Below are 24,971 nucleotides of genomic sequence, written 5' to 3'. Positions count from 1 at the left end.
TGACCTGTATCTACAACCCCAAACTTGCTCCTCATTACTGACCTGTATCTACAACCCCAAACCTGCTCCCCATTACTGACCTGTATCTACAACCCCAAACCTGCTCCCCATTACTGACCTGTATCTATAACCCCAAACCTGCTCCCCATTACTGACCTGTATCTATAACCCCAAACCTGCTCCCCATTACTGACCTGTATCTACAACCCCAAACCTGCTCCCCATTACTGATCTGTATCTACAACCCCAAACCTACTCCCCATTACTGACCTGTATCTATAACCCCAAACCTGCTCCCCATTACTGACCTGTATCTACAACCCCAAACCTGCTCCCCATTACTGACCTGTATCTACAACCACAAACCTGCTCCCCATTACTGATCTGTATCTACAACCACAAACCTACTCCCCATTACTGATCTGTATCTACAACCCCAAACCTGCTCCCCATTACTGACCTGTATCTACAACCCCAAACCTGCTCCCCATTACTGACCTGTATCTACAACCCCAAACCTGCTCCCCATTACTGACCTGTATCTACAACCCCAAACTTGCTCCCCATTACTGACCTGTATCTACAACCCCAAACCTGCTCCCCATTACTGACCTGTATCTACAACCCCAAACCTGCTCCCCATTACTGACCTGTATCTACAACCCCAAACCTGCTCCCCATTACTGACCTGTATCTACAACCCCAAACCTGCTCCCCATTACTGACCTGTATCTACAACCCCAAACCTGCTCCCCATTACTGACCTGTATCTACAACCCCAAACCTACTCCCCATTACTGACCTGTATCTATAACCCCAAACCTGCTCCCCATTACTGACCTGTATCTATAACCCCAAACCTGCTCCCCATTACTGACCTGTATCTACAACCCCAAACCTGCTCCCCATTACTGATCTGTATCTACAACCCCAAACCTACTCCCCATTACTGACCTGTATCTATAACCCCAAACCTGCTCCCCATTACTGACCTGTATCTACAACCCCAAACCTGCTCCCCATTACTGATCTGTATCTACAACCACAAACCTGCTCCCCATTACTGATCTGTATCTACAACCACAAACCTACTCCCCATTACTGATCTGTATCTACAACCCCAAACCTGCTCCCCATTACTGACCTGTATCTACAACCCCAAACCTGCTCCCCATTACTGACCTGTATCTACAACCCCAAACCTGCTCCCCATTACTGACCTGTATCTACAACCCCAAACTTGCTCCTCATTACTGACCTGTATCTACAACCCCAAACCTGCTCTGTATCTACAACCCCAAACCTGCTCCCCATTACTGACCTGTATCTACAACCCCAAACCTGCTCCCCATTACTGACCTGTATCTATAACCCCAAACCTGCTCCCCATTACTGACCTGTATCTATAACCCCAAACCTGCTCCCCATTACTGACCTGTATCTACAACCCCAAACCTGCTCCCCATTACTGATCTGTATCTACAACCCCAAACCTACTCCCCATTACTGACCTGTATCTATAACCCCAAACCTGCTCCCCATTACTGACCTGTATCTACAACCCCAAACCTGCTCCCCATTACTGACCTGTATCTACAACCACAAACCTGCTCCCCATTACTGATCTGTATCTACAACCACAAACCTACTCCCCATTACTGATCTGTATCTACAACCCCAAACCTGCTCCCCATTACTGACCTGTATCTACAACCCCAAACCTGCTCCCCATTACTGACCTGTATCTACAACCCCAAACCTGCTCCCCATTACTGACCTGTATCTACAACCCCAAACTTGCTCCCCATTACTGACCTGTATCTACAACCCCAAACCTGATCCCCATTACTGACCTGTATCTACAACCCCAAACCTGCTCCCCATTACTGACCTGTATCTACAACCCCAAACCTGCTCCCCATTACTGACCTGTATCTACAACCCCAAACCTGCTCCCCATTACTGACCTGTATCTACAACCCCAAACCTGCTCCCCATTACTGACCTGTATCTACAACCACACAAAAAAACAGCTTTCTACTGTTTAAAAACTGATCCCCATCATTGATTTGCAATAATGTAACTTTGGCACCCCCAAGTACTATCCAAAATATGTTCCCCCACTCCTAAACTGCACCTATGATTAACCAAACGCTGTCCCCATTAGAGAGCTGTCCCTCACTGATCTACAGAACACCTATTATGTAAGACCCGGTGCTGAGCACTGCTGACACTCTGCAAGCAGTTATATCATATAATGTAATTGGCAATGCAGGGCTGCCCCCCTGTTAGTGGCAGGAGGTGGGGGGCTGGGGGCAGAGTTAAACTCTTTGTGTGTGAGAGAGAAAGGTATTGATGTCCCCTGGGCCACATGTCTGCTGCTTTAGGACTGACACATGGTGGGGTGGGGGCAGATTGCCAAACTGTTGTTTTCTCAAGTCCCCATTATGATGTTAATGAGAAAGACGCGTGTCTCATCTGGACATGCTCCATCCGGCACACACCACAACAAAGACCAGCAGCAGCTCTGTAAGGGGAGATGTGTAATCTTATCTGTAACCAGTGTCTGCAGCCCGGCCATCTGACCCGCAATCTCACACCCGGGGCAATAGGGGAGGTGTCAGAGAGACAGCACACAGTGCAATCTGTGAGGAGCCAGAGATGTGATATTAGAAGATATATAATATTACCGGTGATATGATATTAGGCTAGCACAGATATATCAGGCTAGCAGTAGCAGATATGTGATATTAGGCTAGAAGAGTTGTGGTATTTGACTAGCACAGATGTGATATTATTAGGCTAGCACAGATATTATAATAGCAGGGATATATTAAGATAGCAAATATATGATATTAGCAGGGATATGATATTACTAAGCTAGCAGAGACATGATATTAGCAGGGATATATTAGTTTAGCAGAGGTGAAATTAGGCTATCAGAGATGTGATATTAGGCTAGTAAGTGATGTGATATTTGGCTAGGAGATGGGAAGCAGTTATCATGCCGGCAGTCGAAATACCAACGCTAGTATCCCGCTGTGTGGGCATAATGCCGACGGCGATATCCCAATGGACATCAGGATACCGGTATCGGCATCCCAACCGACGGAATCCCGAATGTCCAATAAGTATGCGGGTAAGCCTGGGATGGGGGAGGTTAGGATTAGGCACCCCCCGGGGGGAATTAAGGTTACCCCCCCCCCCCTCCCAGAGTGTTAGTGTTAACATGAGTGGAGGGGGGGTTAGGGTTAGGCACACCCCCTGGGAGATTTAGGATTAGGGTGCTAGAAGGGGGGGGGTTAGGCACCACTGGGGGGGACTTAGGGTTAGGCAACCCCTAAGGAGGTTAGAGTTAGGCACACTAAGGGTGGGTTAGGGTGGGGCAGGGTGGGGTTAGATTACTTAACTTAGCTTGTCGGGCTTCCGGAGGTGATATTTGAACCGGCGGCTAAACAGCCGTCGGCATTTCAATACCATTCCCTAGCAGATATATGATATTTGGCTAGCAGATATGACATTAGTCTAGTAAGTGTTGTGATATTAGGATAGCAATGATATGATATTAGGCTAGTAAGAGGTATGATATTAGACTAGCAGATGTGATATTAGGCTAGTAAGAGATGTGATACTAGCCTAATATCACATCTGCTAGTCTAATATCATATCTCTTACCAGCCTAGCATCACATCTGCTAGCCTAAAACATCACATCTCTTACTAGCCTAATATCACATCTCTGCTAGACTAATATCACATCTCTGCTAGACTAATAAGAGATGCGATGTTAGGCTAGCAGAGATTTGAGATTAGGCTAGCAATGATATGATATAAGGCTAGCAATGATGTGATATTAGGTTAGTAAGAGATATGATATTAGGCTAGTAAGAGTTGAGATATTAGGCTAGCAGAGATGTTATATTAGGCTAGTCTGTACGATCACCCCCTCCCCTGTAAAACTTGCAGGGAGAGCGAGTAGACTGCTGCTGGTCAGTGGCAGTAGCCTCAGTGGACTCTCCGCAGCCCAGCACACAGCAGCATGTGCTGGGGAAAGAGACTGTTGTCACTGAGCAGCAGCAGTCAACTCTATCTCCCTGCCTGATATGCTACTGACCTGAGGCCTCGTCAGGCCCCTCCAGCTGGGCCGGGCACTGGTAAGCAGTACCCACTCTCCCCCACCCTCTCCTCACCCCTGAAGATAATGAGAGGGGATATTTCGAGCTGCCCGCTGTGCTGATGTTCGCAGAGTTCAGTTCACGCAAGTTGCAATCAAGATGCGCGGTATCAAGAGGAGGCTAAACAGATGCACGTAGATGGTCCTTCTTATGGGTGTGTCAAAGCCATGTCACTGAAGTGATTGTGTACACAGAAGCTCTATCGTTCACTTTGGATGCCATCTTCAGATAGATACTCTGCACCTGCCATAGGGCTGGTGCAAGTTTCGATGGTGCGACCGTTGGTGGCGTCTAACCACACCCCAGGTGGTATTACGCCGTCTACAGATGCTTATAGTGGGCGTCTCAGGCTTTGCACATTCATGCGCATAGATGTCCACCAGGAAAGGGCTTGTAGCGGCATTTGCATAAAGTCTCAGACTGGAATCCTTCAGGAGAAGCAGCCCTCTGAATCTGTGGGAAGATTGGGGGGCGGGGTGGGCTTTTCCACCACAGTCAGCCGATGGTGAGCTCAGGCTGGGTGCAGGGCTGCAGCTTTTTGGCTATGTCGCTCCAGGCGATGGCCTTGTTAGCCCGTGCCTAGAGCCGCCACTGCCCGAAGCGGCAGTGGTTCTAGCAACCTCTGTCCCTGCAAGTCAGTTTTAATACATAGGGCGGCATTCAATTAGTTTCGCGTACGTGATAAAGTTTCACCTGCCGGACTTTTTGCCTACACCGTGTCTTTTAGCCGCGGAAACTTATTGTGCGCGTACCCACTATTCAATTCCAAAAGGCGCGAAAACGGCGACACGCGAAGTCAGAACAGGCGGAAAGTGTGGTCAGAATCGGGGAAATCAGTCTGAACCCCCCAAAAAGATGCAGAGACATTGGGGATCAATGTAGTAGTGCCAAATTAGCCATAATAAAACTGGGGTACTTAAGTTGGTACAATTGCCACTAATTAGCGTCTTTGCACAAGTGGTGAAGAATGGCATAAAGCAGTATTTTTAGGAGAAAATAAGTAGTCCTGTCAAATTTGGGGTACATGAAAATGGGTGCAAGCATATTTTAAAGTTGCTAAAGTGAAGTTTTAAAAAACGCACCTGTAGCAAGCACCTGCAATAAAAAAAAAAAAAAAACACCTCCCCCATACTTGCAGACCCCCCAAAAGTCTATTTTGCTACTTTTTATGTTTGTACCCCCACTTTGTACTTTTTTCACCCCCAAATTCAAACTAGTTTTTAGGGGTGTTCCTCACTTTTTTTTTAGGGATTTTTTGACACAGTTATCCTGTGGGGGCTGTTCCAAGGGTTCTGAGTGGTTTCCCCACTTTTGCACCCCAAAATAAAACTGTGCACTTGTTTTATCCTGCTATTCAGAGGCAAATCTTTTTCGCCTATTACATTGCATTGCGTTTCCGCATACGTGAAAAGTATTTGGAATTGAATACGGAGATAAGTTTCCGACTGGCGGAAAGTCGCAATCGGTGATACTTTTTCGCTGATCTCGGCTTTTCGCTTCTAATTGAATATGGGCCTTAGCTGGGATAGTTGAGTTAAAAATGAAAACTCCTGCCACGATATGGAGCGAATTATTAGTGAGATAAACCGTAAAAGGGAAAAAATTATAGAGGAGCGAGATGTGAGATATACAGTATGATGGTGAATGATAGGGGAGATGATAGAGTGATACAGGGTGTTTCACTCGCTATTGGCCTCAAAGTGTTTCTTACTTGTAATTGATGTAATTTAGAGAAATGTGACACAGAAATACCTTGGTCTATGAGAAACATGAGGAAGTCACAGCAAGTGTTGAAAGTGTTCGCCAATACCATCCAGGCCAGCTTGAACGCGTCGCTCCGTGTTATGGTAGGTTTAAATCAACATATTGAAAGTCACACAGTCTCAATTTCCCAGTGAACATTTACTCTGACAGGCTTATTTATCAAGCAGTGAATAACTTAGTGAAACGGACCATTGGAGTAGTTGCCCATAGCAGCCAATCTGCTCCTACCAATTATTTTATAGACTGTACTTAATAAATGTTACTTCAAAGCTGATTGGTTGCCATGGGTAACTTCTCCACTGGTCTGCTTCACTAAAGCTGGCCACACAGATTATCTGTCCAACCAGCCAACTAGTTGATTGGTTGGAATGAAAATCTGGTAAGGAATACCAGAGCCGTAACTAGACTTTTTGGTGCCCTGTGCCAGAAAGAGCATTGGCGCCCCCCTCATTTTTCAAAGGGACATAATGCACAAAAAAAGGGCCATGGCTTCATGGGGAAGGGCCAAGGAAGAGAAGGGAGAGGCCAGGAGATGCTGGGGATGAAATAAGAGGAAGCTACAAGCAAGAATGATAATAAACAGAAATTTGACAGGCCCAAACAACGCCCCCTAACCTGTGGTGCCCTGTGCGATGGCACCGGCCGCACTACCCTAGCTACAGCCCTGCGGAATACAATCAGCAATTTGCTCCCAAACGCTAGAAAATGGACCAAAACTGTTGTTTGAACAATAGTTTAGATCAGTTCTCAAACTCGGTCCACAGGACCCCAAACAGTGCTTTCCATGTCTCCTCACAGAATCACAAGTGAGATAATTGGATCCACCTGTGGATCTTTTAAAATGTGTCAGTGAATAATTAATACACCTGTGCACCTGCTGGGTGCCCTGGAAAACGTGAAGTGAATGGGGTCCTGAGGACCGAGTTTGAGAACCACTCTTTTAGATCAAACATTTAACAAACTTGTCTGAACGACCATTTTCATCTGTTTTCTGGCATTTAGGAGTAAATTGCTGATCATCATTTACTCCCATATACGGTACGTTACCAGATTTTCATTCCATCCAATCAACAAGTTGGCTGGTTGGATGTAGTTGGTCTAGTGCAGTGGTTCTCAAACTCGGTCCTCATTCCTAGCTGACACATTTTAAAAGATCCACAGGTGGTGCTAATCATTTCATTTGTGATACTGCGAAGAACATGCAGCACTAGTAACATTGTATTATATTACCATTTCTATTGTGGTCATGGTGTGTGCTGGGGAGGGTTTTTTTTAAGGCAGGCCCCCTGTGTAACCCCCCCTGTGTTTGCCAATGCAATAATTAACATCATGAATAAACCCCATAGTAAGTGGAGAAGTTGCCCATAGCAACCAACCAGCTTCTGTCATTTTATAGAATGTACTAGATACATGATAGCTATAAGCTGACTGGTTGCTATGGTCAACTTCTCCACTTTATCAGGTGTGATACATCTCCTCGTCAACTCCTTCATACAAATGGGGGAGATGTATCAAATCTTGGAGAGAGATAAAAAGTGGAGAGAGATAACGTACCAGCTAATCAGCTCCTAACTGTCATTTTACAGGCTGTGTTTGCAAAATTACAGTTAGGAGCTGATTGATTGGTACTTTATCTCTCTCCACAGCTTGATACATCTTCCCCAATGAAAAAGGAAGTAGATATTTGACAGAATTATAATATAGTATATAATGACAGAGATATATGTGAGTAATGCAGGGGAATGTGCATATATATATATATATATATATATATATATATATATATGATATTTGATCTGTGATATAGTAAGAGAACAAGAAATAGATTTAAATAGATATAAGTAGATATGAGACAATTTGAGAGCGATTTGATGAAGTGATACAATAAGAGCTTTATAAATGGCATAGTAACATATTGAAAAATAAAAGAGCTTTATGTGAGATATTTGATGAAAAAAGTAACAGATGATATTTGATAGTGTGATACAATGATTGAGGAAATATAGCATATGTAATTGAACAATATGATTATTTTATTCATATTGTGCTTTTCTCCAAAAGCACGAGAGAGAGAGAGAGAGAGAGAGATATGAAGCTCTGGAAAGTGATAAATTGGAGAGTGTAAACTACCAGCCACTCAGCTCCTAACTGTCAAGTTACAGGCTCTGTTTGAAAAATGACAGGAGCTGATTGGTTGGTAGTTTATCACACATCTGCCCCAGAGAGAGAGAGAGAGAGTATTAGAGCTGTATGTGAGATGTGATGTAAGGTATGAGTGATATGTTGATATTAGGAGGGGTGTTAGACTTATAACTGTGACGTGAGAGGTGTGTGTACAATGAGAGCTTAGAGATAATGCTGCACACAAGAGAGAGATGGGTATAAGACTGGAGAAGTAAGTGACACTAGAGCTGTACGTGGATGTTGGGTTCATGGGGAGAATGTATATTGGGATAGACTGTTTCTTGGAGTGCCGTATTAAGAAAATGACTTTGGACGGAGGCCTACAAACGTTTTTCTCATAGTTAGCCTCCCGGCAATTAGGTAAGGCTTTTGAAAGATTTTAGATTTCAACTTTGCTCACTGAGATGAGATGCCTATTATGCCACAAAGTAGTGCCCCAAATTGATAAAATGCCTCATAGCAAAGCAGTGTATATGGATATTGAGGGATTTACACATGAGGGCAGAGAGTTGTAAAAGGATAGAGAAGGATATCAGTATAAAGTGGTGTACATGGATAGAGAAAGACATGGGGATCAACAGGTGCATGAGGTTATAGTGGTCTATAGGCAGGTAGACAGGGATGTATACGCATACTATAAAGCCTCTACACTCATCGCCTCACACATTTTCACCTACTTTTGAAGACATTAAGGGGCCTATCATCATAAAGTTAATGCAGGAGATATCACAGATATCTCCTGCTTACCTTTCTCTACCGATGTGACCTGCTGTCCCCATACACTAGTATCACAGATATCTCCTACTTACCTTCCTCTGGCGGAATGGCCCGCTGTCCCCATACACTAGTATCACAGATATCTCCTGATTACCTTTCTCTCCCGATGTGACCCGTTATCCCCATACACTAGTATCACAGATATCTCCTGCTTACCTTTCTCTCCCGATGTGACCTGCTGTCCCCATACACTAGTATCACAGATATCTCCTGCTTACCTTCCTCTGGCGGAATGGCCCGCTGTCCCCATACACTAGTATCACAGATATCTCCTGCTTACCTTCCTCTGGCGGAATGGCCCGCTGTCCCCATACACTAGTATCACAGATATCTCCTGCTTACCTTCCTCTGGCGGAATGGCCGCTGTCCCCATACACTAGTATCACAGATATCTCCTCCTTACCTTCCTCTGGCGGAATGGCCCGCTGTCCCCATACACTAGTATCACAGATATCTCCCGCTTACCTTTCTCTCCCAATGTAGGCCGCTGTCCCCATACACTAGTATCACAGATATCTCCTGCTTACCTTTCTCTCCCGATGTGGCCCGCTGTCCCCAGGGGAGTAGCGAGGGTGGTTCCAGTGGAGCATGAGCTCCAGGCGCCAAAATGGACAGAGGGCGCCATCCACGGTTGCAGAATTCATGGGGTGCTGCACAGTATGATGGGCCACCTGTTAGTTTTATCTCGGTTTGTTTGCTCTAAATACTAAATAAATTACGGATCTGAGATCCGTTTCTACATTTCACGCTCCCTCAAGCTGCCCAGATTGCCTCCCCTCCGGCCCCCCCTCCTCTGCGATCATCTTATGTCACCTCCCCTTTCCTGTCAGATTGATTACATTCACTTCTCACCTCTTTAATTCCCTCCCCTATCTACCATGTGATTGGCTCTTTGTCCCTCCCCTCTCCTTTTCTTATTGACTTGTGCTTCAATGGACTTAAAAGTTACACATTTGAGGTAAAATCCTAAACTTCAATTATAAGGTATGAGCTTAAAAAAGATCACTGCTTTTCTATATAAAGTAATGAGATATTCCCAGGCATGACCACACAGTGTTATTTGAAAGGTCTTTTAAAAAATATTAGGAGACCTGAAATAATAATAATGGTGGTAGACAGAACATGGTTAGTAATACTCACATTAATATGGGTGCAATGTATATTTGTGAAGTAGGACCATAGCTGAGAATGGAGCTTCCCATAGATGTTCCCATTCCAGTGACGGCTGCTTGGGGCAGTAATTGCAGTAATAAGCTGTGCACCCTGTGGAATCTCACTGTAGCACATGTACTCTGTCAATTTAAGTTAAATGATCAGAATATATAATACAATCTCCTCTATTGACTAATAACAATTATTGTAAGGAGATAAAAGTCAGATCCTAGGTGCTATACATAAATAGAGCAGTGCCAAAGCAGCTACCCCTTAATGTCAGATTCTATTCCCCCAATGGGACCTCAATACCCAGCGTGATATTGCCACTGTGCTGTTTTCTCTTCACTTCAGTATTCCAACCCACAGGCTGGCCATACCCCACTGGCACAGTTCAGTCCTGGGGGGCACTATGACATTCACTTTCTCCGGGGCGCCATGGTTCCACACTACTCCTCTGGCTGTCCCCATACACTAGTTTCACAGAGATCTCCTACTTACCTTTCTCTCCCGATGTGGCCTGCTGTCCCCATGCACTAGTATCACAGATATCTCCTGCTTACCTTTCTCTCCCGATGTAGCCCGCTGTCCCCATACACTAGTATCACAGAGATCTCCTGCTTACCTTTCTCTCCCGATGTAGCCCGCTGTCCCCATACACTAGTATCACAGATATCTCCCGCTTACCTTTCTCTCCCAATGTAGGCCGCTGTCCCCATATACTAGTATCACAGATATCTCCCGCTTACCTTTCTCTCCCAATGTAGGCCGCTGTCCCCATACACTAGTATCACAGATATCTCCTGCTTACCTTTCTCTCCCAATGTGACCTGCTGTCCCCATACACTAGTATCACAGAGATCTCCTGCTTACCTTTCTCTCCCGATGTAGCCCGTTGTCCCCATACACTAGTATCACAGATATCTCCTGCTTACCTTTCTCTCCCAATGTAGGCCGCTGTCCCCATACACTAGTATCACAGATATCTCCCGCTTACCTTTCTCTCCCAATGTGACCTGCTGTCCCCATACACTAGTATCACAGAGATCTCCTGCTTACCTTTCTCTCCCGATGTAGCCCGCTGTCCCCATACACTAGTATCACAGAGATCTCCTGCTTACCTTTCTCTCCCGATGTAGCCCGCTGTCCCCATACACTAGTATCACAGATATCTCCTGCTTACCTTTCTCTCCCGATGTGGCCCGCTGTCCCCATACACTAGTATCACAGATATCTCCTGCTTACCTTTCTCTCCCGATGTAGCCCGCTGTCCCCATACACTAGTATCACAGAGATCTCCTGCTTACCTTTCTCTCCCGATGTAGCCCGCTGTCCCCATACACTAGTATCACAGATATCTCCCGCTTACCTTTCTCTCCCAATGTAGGCCGCTGTCCCCATATACTAGTATCACAGATATCTCCCGCTTACCTTTCTCTCCCAATGTAGGCCGCTGTCCCCATACACTAGTATCACAGAGATCTCCTGCTTACCTTTCTCTCCCGATGTAGCCCGCTGTCCCCATACACTAGTATCACAGATATCTCCCGCTTACCTTTCTCTCCCAATGTAGGCCGCTGTCCCCATATACTAGTATCACAGATATCTCCCGCTTACCTTTCTCTCCCAATGTAGGCCGCTGTCCCCATACACTAGTATCACAGATATCTCCTGCTTACCTTTCTCTCCCAATGTGACCTGCTGTCCCCATACACTAGTATCACAGAGATCTCCTGCTTACCTTTCTCTCCCGATGTAGCCCGTTGTCCCCATACACTAGTATCACAGATATCTCCTGCTTACCTTTCTCTCCCAATGTAGGCCGCTGTCCCCATACACTAGTATCACAGATATCTCCCGCTTACCTTTCTCTCCCAATGTGACCTGCTGTCCCCATACACTAGTATCACAGAGATCTCCTGCTTACCTTTCTCTCCCGATGTAGCCCGCTGTCCCCATACACTAGTATCACAGAGATCTCCTGCTTACCTTTCTCTCCCGATGTAGCCCGCTGTCCCCATACACTAGTATCACAGATATCTCCTGCTTACCTTTCTCTCCCGATGTGGCCCGCTGTCCCCATACACTAGTATCACAGATATCTCCTGCTTACCTTTCTCTCCCGATGTAGCCCGCTGTCCCCATACACTAGTATCACAGAGATCTCCTGCTTACCTTTCTCTCCCGATGTAGCCCGCTGTCCCCATACACTAGTATCACAGATATCTCCCGCTTACCTTTCTCTCCCAATGTAGGCCGCTGTCCCCATATACTAGTATCACAGATATCTCCCGCTTACCTTTCTCTCCCAATGTAGGCCGCTGTCCCCATACACTAGTATCACAGATATCTCCCGCTTACCTTTCTCTCCCAATGTAGGCCGCTGTCCCCATATACTAGTATCACAGATATCTCCCGCTTACCTTTCTCTCCCAATGTAGGCCGCTGTCCCCATACACTAGTATCACAGATATCTCCTGCTTACCTTTCTCTCCCAATGTGACCTGCTGTCCCCATACACTAGTATCACAGAGATCTCCTGCTTACCTTTCTCTCCCGATGTAGCCCGTTGTCCCCATACACTAGTATCACAGATATCTCCTGCTTACCTTTCTCTCCCAATGTAGGCCGCTGTCCCCATACACTAGTATCACAGATATCTCCCGCTTACCTTTCTCTCCCAATGTGACCTGCTGTCCCCATACACTAGTATCACAGAGATCTCCTGCTTACCTTTCTCTCCCGATGTAGCCCGCTGTCCCCATACACTAGTATCACAGAGATCTCCTGCTTACCTTTCTCTCCTGATGTGGTCCTCTGTCCCCATACACTAGTATCACAGATATCTCCTGCTTACCTTTCTCTCCCGATGTGGCCCGCTGTCCCCATACACTAGTATCACAGATATCTCCCGCTTACCTTTCTCTCCCAATGTGACCTGCTGTCCCCATACACTAATATCACAGATATCTCCTGCTTACCTTTCTCTCCCGATGTAGCCCGCTGTCCCCATACACTAGTATCACAGAGATCTCATGCTTACCTTTTTCTCCCGATGTGGCCCGCTGTCCCCATACACTAGTATCACAGATATCTCCCGCTTACCTTTCTCTCCCAATGTGACCTGCTGTCCCCATACACTAATATCACAGATATCTCCTGCTTACCTTTCTCTCCCGATGTAGCCCGCTGTCCCCATACACTAGTATCACAGATATCTCCTGCTTACCTTTCTCTCCCGATGTAGCCCGTTGTCCCCATACACTAGTATCACAGATATCTCCTGCTTACCTCTCTCTCCCGATGTAGCCCGCTGTCCCCATACACTAGTATCACAGAGATCTCCTGCTTACCTCTCTCTCCCGATGTAGCCCGCTGTCCCCATACACTAGTATCACAGATATCTCCTGCTTACCTCTCTCTCCCGATGTGACCCGCTGTCCCCATACACTAGTATCACAGAGATCTCCTGCTTACCTTTCTCTCCCGATGTAGCCCGTTGTCCCCATACACTAGTATGGGGACCTAAATTCATCAAGCTCCGAAAATACAGAATTTTCGGAGCTTGACTTGCGGGAACCTTTGCTTCCGTACCCCTCCTTTTGGCTCCCACCACCACTGCTCGGCCATAGGATGCGACCGTGTCAGCTAAAGCACATCTGTCTGCGGTCGCATCCCATGCAACCATGCCAGTTAAGTATTTAATATCAATTTAGCATTGTTAAAATTACACAGCCGTGCATTGTTGCTAATCACATGCTTCTCTGTATTGGCAAATATAAAAAAATAAAGGCAATGTGAATATATAACACTGAATGTGAATATATAAAGCAAATTCAATTGGCTCTCACACTTTGATGTTCTGCAACGTAGTTATTATTATCCTTTATTTATATGGCGCAACAAGTGTTCCGCAGCGTGGTTCACAGTGAACCTGCTTCCTGAGGCAGTTTTAGGCAGTGTGGCTGCAGTTTTTGGTTTGTGTCCTGGGGACTCCCCTTTCTTCCTATACTATCATAATGAACATGGACCAGAATCTCTAAGGAATGTACCAGTCACCTCGTTGAAGCCATGCCATAAAGATTGCTGGCTGCTCAGTGGGCAAAGGCGGACCAATACTAGAGAGGTGTGCCTAATAACATGACCACTCCATCTATCTGTCTTTCTTCCCACACATTTCCATTTGTCAGCAATGCTGAGCCTGACATAGCCTGGGACCAGCCTGGGAATATTGTCACTGCTATTGAAAAGTTCTGGGTACGTGCTACAACTCACACTCTCCCTTACTGCCCCACCACACACTTCACACTAGAACACACTCTTCACACCCGGAATCTCTCTTTCACGCCAGTACACACTGCAGACTGGAAATGGAGAAGCAAATTGCTAGACATCCTTCTAACATTTTGACATATAGGGGGATATGTATCAAAGTTTAGAGAGAGATAAAATGGAGACAGATAAAGAGGGCGATGTACTAAGCCTTAAAAAGTGATAAAGTGGAGAGTGATAAAGTACCAACTAATCAGCTCCTTGCTGCCATTTTTCAAACACAGCCTGTAAAGTGACAGGAGCTGATCGGTTGGTACTTTATCACCTTCAAGGCTTAGTCATACTTGCCTACCCTCCCGATTTGGTCGGGAGCCTCCCGAAAATCGGGTGTCGCTCCCGACCTCCCGGGAAGGGAGGCAATCCTCCCGGCCCCCGGCGATGTGCCCGCACCCCCCGCGCTTTTCAGTACAAACCCCGGCAGCAGGGGGGCCGGTGACGCGATTCGCGCTGAATCGCGTCATTGTGGCTCCGCCCCCGGCTGCACAATGCCATTAATCACGGCATTGTGAAGAGGGGGTATGGAGCCACGATGACGCGATCGTGCTGTCACGATCCCATGCTCCGCCCCCAATGCCGCGTCATGTGCCGGGCCCCGCCCCCTTTGGCCGCGTCACGCCCCCAGCCCTGTAAGCCCGACAGCTCCCTCCCGGAAGGAGGGAGCTAAATGTCGGCAAGCATGGGCTTAGTACATCTCCCCCAAAGTACCAACCAATCAGCTCATGTCACTTTACAGGCTGTGTTTGAAAAATGTACAGTTATCTCCCCCACTGTCTATAATAGTGTCATGCATATAGTTATAAATAAAAATTGTGTTTACTGATGTTCAGTTCCTATAATGAAATTATATTAATATATGTTGACAAACTCTCTCATATGATACCTTAAAATGGGTAAATCATTAAATTTACATTTGTTTTCAAATCAGACTGGGTTTGCTTTGATGTAACATACAGTATTACTACACTCTTATGATTTCATGTATTGTAAAATACGTAAATATGAAAACCACAGATAAACAAATCCACACCATTTGGTTCGTTAGATGACGGACAACATGGGACCAATAGTCAGGGTTGCCGACATTTAGCTACCTCCTTCCGGGAAGGAGCTGTTGGGTTTACACAGCTGGGGGTGTGACGCGGCCAAAGGGGGCGGGGCCCGGCAGCTGATGCATCGTTGGGGGCGGAGCATGGAGGCGTGACAGCGTGATTGCGTCATCGTGGCTCTGCCCCTCTTCACAATGCCGTGATTAATGGCATTGTGCAGCCGGAGGCGGAGCCACGATTATGTGATTCAGCGCGAATCTCGTCACCGCCCCCCCCTTACTTACAATCGCGGGGGGTGCGGACACATTGCCGGGGACCAAGAGGCTTACCTGCCTTTCCGGGGGGCCGGGAGCAGCACCCGATTTTCGGGAGGCTCCCGACCAAATCGGGAGGGTAGGCAAGTATGCCAATAGTTCTGTTTTCATTGAATCGAATGACAAATATTTTATCAATGTATAAACAAACAGCAACCTGAGAAGTCAGAAAAGACATATAGGGGGGAATTCAATTAGCCCCGAAGTGAGGCCGCCAGAAGCACCACTGCCCTAGCAGTGAGAAGAAAATCCACGATAACTAAGTGGTTAACGGGTGCCGCAATCCTGTTAATGCACGAATCCGTGAACTTTTCACGGATTCTCTGTGTGAACGCCCGCTAACCCCTGTTTAACAGGCGTTAACAAAAGGTATCAGGTGAAAAAAGGAGCCTATCTCCCTGTCTTATCCCCATTATCGAGGAAAATTGAATTACCCCCATAAAAGGTATAAATAATTGTTTATAATGTTCACTTATTCAACTTACTGTTATTTTTTTTTTTTTTAAATCTGTGGGTAAAATATAAACTCTTTTTTTTTTTTTAAATCTGGTGATCTGTATGCTCCGCTCCATTCTGAGAGTCTGTGAATGCATAATTTTTAGTACTACTGTGCAAATCATATTACTGATAACCACCCCACTGGTTAAGTACTGGGCTGTTTCATATCTCAGAGGGATCTGCTGGTGTGTACTGTTACTCTGCCATACCATCGTTAATAGTACATAGATATTCCAACATATAAGTGGGATCAGAGGCAAGAATATGATGGAGATCTAGCGGACCCCTCACCTGCCTCAAGACGAATAATGCTAGAAATATGGTGCCTAGGTTACTTAATTTTAAACTTAAAAAAAAAACGGAGCCCCAGAGTGGACACACTATAATAATATTATACATACACGCACACACAGTAGCTTTCAAAAGTATTCAACCCCTTACAAAGTTAACAAATTGTTCAGTATTTTAAATGACAGACAGGTTCTTGCAGACAGTGGGCCTGATGGAGTCACACGCAGGGGCATATCTACCCCTTTCCAGGATGGTACGTGGCACATTGCCACGGGCACCGACCGAGGGGGGGCACCGCAGTGGGGTTGCCAACCCCCAGGCCAGGGGGTAGAACCACATAGTAGTTCGTAGAGATGTACTCCTCTGCAGCAGCCCACGCTGGGATCAAGTGTCTGATCCATACTTGCCAACTCTCCCTCATTGTCAGGGAGACTCCCTGAAATAGTAGCTATCTCCCTGTCTCCCTGAAGAGTCTAGCAATCTCCCTCATTTCATCCTTACCCCCATTTTGAAGCTGTTATATTAAAAAAGAGAGAGATATACATTCCAATGGGATAATTAGTGTAATTTCCTTGCATTGGTTATTATAAGGCACAATGATCCCTATGAATTTCTGAAAAGTTTTAGTGTGTTTTCATCAACAAACAGATCTTACTAACTGCTTTTGGGCTGGTTACATTTGGATGTAAGTCAGGTTTAGGACACGCCTCTCAGATGTATCAGTACACGCCCACTGTAACACGCGCTCATAGGTGCTGCTTTCACAATCTCCCTGAAATGCTTTTTCAAAAGTAGGCAAGTATGGTCTGATCTCAGCGCCGGAAATTCAGCGTTAGGCCGAGGAGTCGCGTCCCCAGCTGGACACATCAGTGGCCGGCGCTGGGACAGTGTGTTTGCTTCCAGCACCGGTCAAGAAGCAGCAGCACCGGGTAAACCTAGGCTCCGAGCGCAAGCTGATTGTAGCTCGCCGGACAGGTTCACCAGAAGCTCACAGATGCCTACATTGCTCAGGCTATTACATTTACCCCCTGGACTTTGCCTTGGCCATAGTAGAACATTTACCTTTTTGTTGCTCCACCATGCCAGTGTTGATCGGCGTGTGCATGGGATCGATGTCCTGCTGAAAGGTGAACTTACTCCCAAAGCTTTAGTTTTCTAGCAGACCGAAGCAGCTCGTCTTGCACAGTCTGCCTGTATTTTGCACCATCCATTATGGACAAGGAGGAGAGTGTCATCCTAAATATTAATAATAATAATATTGGGAGTCATATCTGGTCAACCCTGCTGGGAGGCATGGCGGGCCACGGGCCAGGTGGAGCATGGTGCCACATGCATCACGAAAAAAAACATTTTGCACTCCCACACCATAATCACCATTGCAGAGAGGGGGTTATTTAGAATTGTTTTCTGGTGTAAACGCCCCCCACACGGGGTTCTGAAATACTGCAACTGGACAAGCAGGACACAGACCTCAACACAGAAACCTCAGATAGCTTGTGACAGCAGAGGTGAGCCGCTCTGTGCTGCGTGGGAGGTATTTTGACCAATGTACTTTCTGCTGGTATACTGTAGATCAGGGGTCAGGGAACTTTTTTACCTTATGCCCCAAAATATATTTAGATACGCCAACGTTACCCCCTTGATTTGAAAGGAAGAAAATCATATAGTAGTGCCCCCATATAATGCCCCTGTAGTGCCGCTTGTAAAAAAAAAAAGAACACTTACCTTAATCCCCGCTCCTGTCCGCCCGGCTGCTCCTTGGAACTATGGGAGAGACGTCATGACGTTTCTCCCATAGTGCGCATGGAGAGAGGCGGAAGCTGGAGTTCAGAAGAGAACTCCAGCCTCCGGCTAACGCGGCACTGCAGGGAAGGAGCCGGGCGCTCGCTGGTAAAACATCTCAGCGGGTGTCCGGCTTAGAGCCTCCCTGCGGCACAGCCGGGCATGCATATGAATCATTCTATATTATAGAATGATTCATATGCATGCCTGGCTGTCCATCCATTACCCCCAGGAATTTCATTTTTACCCCATGTGTGGTAATTTACCCCTGTTCCCCGACCACTGCTGTAGATAAAGCTCCTGTCTAATACTCAAAGTACAAATCCTGTTAATGGCAGGTGGATGGAGGTTTGAGTAGGGCAACTGGCATTTGTCCAGACCAGGCTACAGTAATACCGTAAACACACTTGCAAACTGCACATATCAATCGATGACTGTTCTCGCCATATCTACTGAAAATCCCCCCTAAATATCATCATAGTGTATTTATAAGGAGCCACAGATTGCACAGCATCATCCAATAAAAAAAAAAAGAAACAAAAAAAACGAACAAAATACATATAAGTAATGGGCAAGAGAGTTACGAGAATGAGTAAAAACCAATATAAGACAATAGCAAAGACAAATATGTTACAATACACAACTAGAACAAAGGAAACCAATCCAAGCAGATGAAGATACCGGAGGTGCGGAGGTCCGTGTGCGGGAGAGCTAACATTCAAGAAGGATGGTGCCGATAGGAACAGAGGGAAGAGAATAGGTATCGTTAGGATGGTGGTGGGTAAGGAAATGAAGATGACAAGTGTGGAGGAAAAGGACCAAGTGGAGCAAGAAGAGGGAACAGCTTAGAATGGGGCAGACTAGACAAAAGTAATAATGGGAGTTTTGAGGGAGCACTTGAAAGATTGGAGGTTGGAGGGTGAGTCTGGCAGGGAGTTCCAAATCTGGGGAGCAGCGTGAGAGAAGTCCTGGAGGCAGGAGTTTAAGGTGGTGACAGGAGGAGATGATCATTGGTAGATTGAAGAGGGAGAGTAGTTTAGTTCATTCAACTATTAGTGCTGACTAATTGTCGTAAAGATTTCATCTGGATAACTAACCATTTGAACTTATACTAACATACAGCCAGTGGTTGCTAGGTTTTATGATTATTATTAGTAAAGCCTTTGATATTTTACCATTACATTGTTCCTATACCACCCAGACAAACGGGCACTTAATTTTAGGTGTAAACACAGATATACACTTTATACAGATAAATCACAAGCAGAGCACGAGCATTTCTATTTGTTTATTGATATTTACCTATAGTACTGTACAAGGATAGGGGTCCATCCTTCCCAATGGTCACTGCTAGCTAAACATTAATATATGAGAGCGCTTCCTCACGAAATGTCATTCAACTAATCCCCATTTACTACACATTACACTGTGACACTCCATTTCTGCACTAAGATCATCACTGCCTATGTACTGTATACTCTACAACCATCATCCTTATTTTCTACCTCCAAAGCACTGGTTTTCATCCATACAACTACCGCAGCTAAAGCCATATTCATCCGTGGAAGGATTATAGCACAGGTAACATCCGAGTCACTTTGGCTATTAAACCACACAGAGGAAACAAGCTGCACTTGGGTAAGAGGATCATAGTAAAATGAAACAACAAATCTAGATACAGTAGATAGATAGACACTCCTCAGTGAGACTATATGTTTTTTATGGACTAAAAACAATACTTCGCTATTTTAAAAATAGTTTTTTTACCTGGAGAATTGAAAATGTTCTCCCTCATTTGCATTGCTAGTCTAAGCATCACTTTTACAGCTGTTGTACAACTACATGTCCCAGCATGCCATGTCAGCCTGGGACATGTAGTTCCACAACGGCTGGAGAGGCCTCAGGTCGTCTGCAACTGCAGCTAGTCCGAATCGATCAATCTGACAGGTGATGTCGCACTATTTGTGACCAGACAGCCAATCTCACTGAATCCACGTAGCACAAATGACTGGGGATCTCCCTGGAGAAATGAGGGGTGAGCACTACAGCCATTGGACCCCCATATTATCCTTCTACCCAGAGCAATAAAAGGGGTAATTTCAAGAGGGGTGTTTATTTTATTTTGGGGAGCGTGGATGTGATCGGTCTAATTTTTGTTTGAAAAGTCCCATAATAAAACACACACACACACACATCCATACACGCTAGACAGAATACAAACTAACTTGGGCCAACTTAGGCTGGGTACACACTAAGGGCCATATTCAATTAGAGGTGAAAAGTCCGTTGCCAGGCTTTCGCCTTCATCGCAGGTTTTCTTGGGAATAAAGTATCGGGCGCGTGCCCGCGTATCCCCGTATTCAATTTGGAATCGGCATAAACGGCACCCGGCGGAAAGGTAAGTAGCAAAAACTTCTGTCCACCTTTGGTGAAATCAGCCTGTCACCCCCCAAAAGATGCACTTACATGGGGGGTCACTATGGGTACCCCCGAAAAAGCCCTGCGAAAGGTATTTAGGGTTTTTAAATGGTCTATACAGGTGCTTTAATGCGCCTTTTAAAAAGTGGTGAAGAATAGCATTTAGCTTCATTTAAAAAAAATAAAAAATAACTAGTCCCATCAAATTTGGGGTACATGAAAATGGGTGCAAGCATAATTTTAACTTCCTAAAGTGAACTTTAAAAATTCTTTAAAAATCCACCTGCCGCAACAAAAAAAAAAAACACCTGCCACATACTCGGGGAACCCCCCCTGAGTCTATTTAGTTAGTTTATAAGTTTGTCCCCTAAGTTTTGGTTTTTTTTGCCCCCAAAATGAAACCACTTTTTTTGAGGTGTCCTATGGTATTTAATTTTTTTTTTTTAACACATTACTTTTAGGGGACATTCCAAGGGGTGCAGGATACTTTTTGGGGGTTTTGGGGTGCACAAAACCCCAATACTGCACTTTTTATCGCCACCTATTCTATGGTAAGAAGTTATCCCCAGATTTTGACAAAGACTTTTCGTACCTGCGAAAAGTCTTTGAAATTGAATTTGGGGAAAAGTGAAAATGGCGAAAATGACATCATCGGCCATAAATTAATCGCTGATTAAGGCTTTTCGCAGCCTAACTGAACATGGCCCTAAAGAGATATCAACATGATATATAGTTTTGAGGCAAATTGGAACAACATATTGTGCAGATTGCACAGTGTGTACGCTCAATTGCACCCTCGCTTGCATCGTATACATCTTCTGGTTGGCCGCGGTACACGGTCAATAAGATATCATGAAAGGCACGGGGCACAGCGTGTATTGTGTACGGTCAACCAGACGACCTGGCGATATCTCGTTCCGATTTGAACTCTTTAGACGTCAGCTCTTAAAGATGGTTATACGATCAAACGACACATTAAATCGGTCCAACGCTTGAAGGATTGCAGTGTGTGTACGATCAATTTCATGTGTTCTGGGATGAAGGGAAATTGGAATGACCATTGCATCGTTCTGATGTGTTCCCCAGCTTTAGGGCTAAAAAGCAGTCACAGCATATAAAGCCCACCAGTTCAAAGAGAAATAAGTGTGCAGTCTAGGGAAGATAAATACAGCTCCATTGCTCTGAGAACAGGTGTAATGGTCGTGGGTTTCTATCCCACTATGGCCCTGTGTGGAGTTTGTATATTCTCTCCCTGTGCTTGCGTAGGTTTCCTCCGGGTGCTCCGGTTTCCTCCCACAATCCCAAAAATATACTGGTAGGTTAATTGGCTCCCAACAAAATTAACCCTAGTGTGTATGTGTGTGCGGATGTGATAGGGAACATAGATTGTAAGCTCCACTGGGGCAGGGACTGATGTGAATGGCCAAATATTCTCTGTACAGCGCTGCAGAATATGTGCGCGCTATATAAATAACTGGTAAATAAAAATAAATATCTATAGGCATTAGGAGCACTGCCTGTGCAGTATGGGATCCGCATGCCTGCAGCCTGTAAAATTAAAACAACACAGGTAGGATGAGCAGCCTATCTTAATAAATGTTTGGGAGTCCAGACCAGTGGCCCATCATGCTATGAGGCAGTTGCGCTGTCGGAATATGTATGATTCACCCCTGGCCACATGCCCGGCGGTTCAAATCCCAGCAGCGGCAGCCCGACAGAGGAAATCCCAATCGTCCCCAGGTAAGTATAAACTAACCTAATTTCACCCCCTTAACTCTCATTTAGGGTGCTTAACCCTAACCCTCCCTTCCCCGCTGCCTAAACCTAAGTCCCCTGGGGGGGTGCCTAACCCTAACCCTCCCTCTATGTATTCCACATTTGAGATGGGAATGATTTGTTGACAATCATAATATAGACCACAGCATGTCAACATGTTCAGAATGTCAACTTGGAACCTAACCCTAACATTTGTATTGTCAACATTATGACTATATACACAGACATCATATATCAACATTTTAACCATGTTGATGTGGTAAAATTCAACATTCTGCTGACGACGTGTCAACTTCCTGCCTGCATAGCTCTGAGAATATGGACTTAATTTAGTCCTGTGCTTAATAAATGCAGGCTACTATGAGCTGCTTCTTGCTACAGAATATAACTAAATGCATAAGTTATACTACTAATACTAATTGGTTGCATCAGTTTTTATTACAGTAGTATGCATCTGGGTAACTCTACATACAGCAATATATATATATATATATATATATACACACATACACACACACACAAAAAGGTAATAAAAGTTTCTGATCATTTCTGTGCAAAGATGCTACACAGGGGGCTTGTAACAGGTAACAATCCTGCATCTGCTGCGTAACAGCCCCCTATGTGATTCCTAGCTCTCTCCCCCCCACCCATAAAACTGTGTACCCCTGGACCTTCTCCCCATCCTCTGCCGATAACTGGCCACATATTGCCGGTCTCTCGGGACCTGGCCTCTCCCTCTCTGTCACGCCTGAAACAGAGGGAGTTAGGTCCAGCTGTCAGCACACTGACCCTGAACCCTCCCATCAATAGACGGGACAGCTGTTACCACCGACTCCTAGATCCATTGTGGCCAGAGACCTATAAACGTGCCGCTTTCTCACCATTTTCATTCTATTTTATTTCTCCTTCAACTCAAAAAAAAAAAAAGCATTTGAAGTACATGAGGAACTGAGCAGCTGTATTCACACAATACCTCTATACATGTGAGGTAAGGGCTTAGATTAATACTATTTTTACCATATTAACCAGCAGATTCTCATGTGGGACGGTTACCAATTTCACAATTATTGTTCCTGTGAATAGTGGCCAGAGTATTGTAGGTTTTTTTTTAGATTACAATGGTGGATGTCTTCATCTTTGAATTTCCTGTATTAAACAGTTTTTAATATATTCGTTACCCCCCTGCCCCCTCCTCACTACCAAACACACACACACATACACACTTGTCTCAATACAAATTTTCCAAAGTCAATCTCCCGTCTTACATCTAATGCTCTTATTTTAGGTTCATGCATAAAATATAACAATGTGCATTATCATCAAGGAGCAAGAGGAAATGCAATACAAACATATGAATGCCAGCAAACATTTGGACAGATGTAAGAGAATAAAATAGGATTTATTTAGTAGCATGGTGTAAACAGAACAGATGCAGTAACACATGGATCCCGGGCAGTTGCTCACAGTCATTAATCCAAGGCATGCGTGTCACCTATGACAAACACAGGATCCCATGATCCTCTCCTGTATGCTGCTCTAGGCTTTCAATTCGCAAACAATATTTTAAATATATTGTGCAAGAACATTGTACTGAGAATTAAAAAAAAAAAAAATAAAATTAAACTTAAAAACAGTAATTGCAAGCAAATACATTATTAAAATTAAAAAAATTTAACTATTTGCACCAAAGCAAGGGGGGGGGTTGTGTGGGGGTTTGTTCACCTTTGGAAAGATCATTACCACCCCCCATCCCCCTACGTACCCAGCATTTCTGCTGTTGAAATTCACCCTCACGTTTCATCGTTTTTATTGTGGTGTTGGTGTGGTATTATATTACAAATATGTTAAATCCGTATTGCCTAGATAAAGTCAGCAAAATGGGCAATGAAAACTTTATCCAGACAGGCAGGGTATGGTCAGAGATAATACAATGGATGAGCTTTGCAAATAGACTTGCTAGAACATCACAAACTACAGAAAGTCCTGCAACAAAAACATTGTTCTAGATCTAATCAATAGGAAGGAGTTACAAAAAAAAAAAAAAAAAATCATAATAACGGTTACCAGATTATAAGATTAGAAATAGAGACCAGACTCATCATTCTGCTTGTTAGAATACATAATTCTTATATTCAGCAATTGTTAGGGGAGGGACTATAAAAGGGCCACAAGCTGTTCCTATCCATTTCTGCTATGTAACAAACTATCTAATGTATCTGAACAGTCCTGGGAAATAACCGGACCCATTTCTTTTGCGGGCCATACATCTACAGCCTCGATTCCCCATTCTGCCGATCAAAACAACGGCCGTCGACAGATCGGGAAAAACAGCAAGTTTAAAAATTTCGACTAGCCGATCCAGGTAATTTTTTTGGTCGGGATCGGTGAATGGTTTTCCAACATATTGAAGATCCCCCTCCCCCGCCCCAATTCTCTGACCCAGCCATCAGCAGTATGGGGAAT

The 24,971-nt window shown here is 45.0% G+C and overlaps 1 protein-coding gene across 1 annotated transcript in view; it reads right to left on the bottom strand.

The window, feature by feature from the left end:
• Window positions 1-6,138, bottom strand: part of LOC148453451 (delta-like protein B) — an 86,579-nt gene extending 80,441 nt beyond the window's left edge. Inside the window, exon 1 of the mRNA XM_088462094.1 lies at window positions 5,927-6,138. The gene's annotated coding sequence lies outside the window, so the exon portion shown is untranslated. The remainder of the gene's footprint in view (window positions 1-5,926) is intronic.
• Window positions 6,139-24,971: the final 18,833 nt, after the last annotated feature.

This window comes from Taudactylus pleione, unplaced genomic scaffold (assembly GCF_031769625.1).
Source record: "Taudactylus pleione unplaced genomic scaffold, aTauple2 ptg001150l, whole genome shotgun sequence".
Taxonomy (NCBI): Eukaryota; Metazoa; Chordata; class Amphibia; order Anura; family Myobatrachidae; genus Taudactylus; species Taudactylus pleione.
The sequence above is the reverse complement of the archived record's forward strand: the minus strand, read 5'-3'. Positions and strand labels throughout refer to the sequence as shown.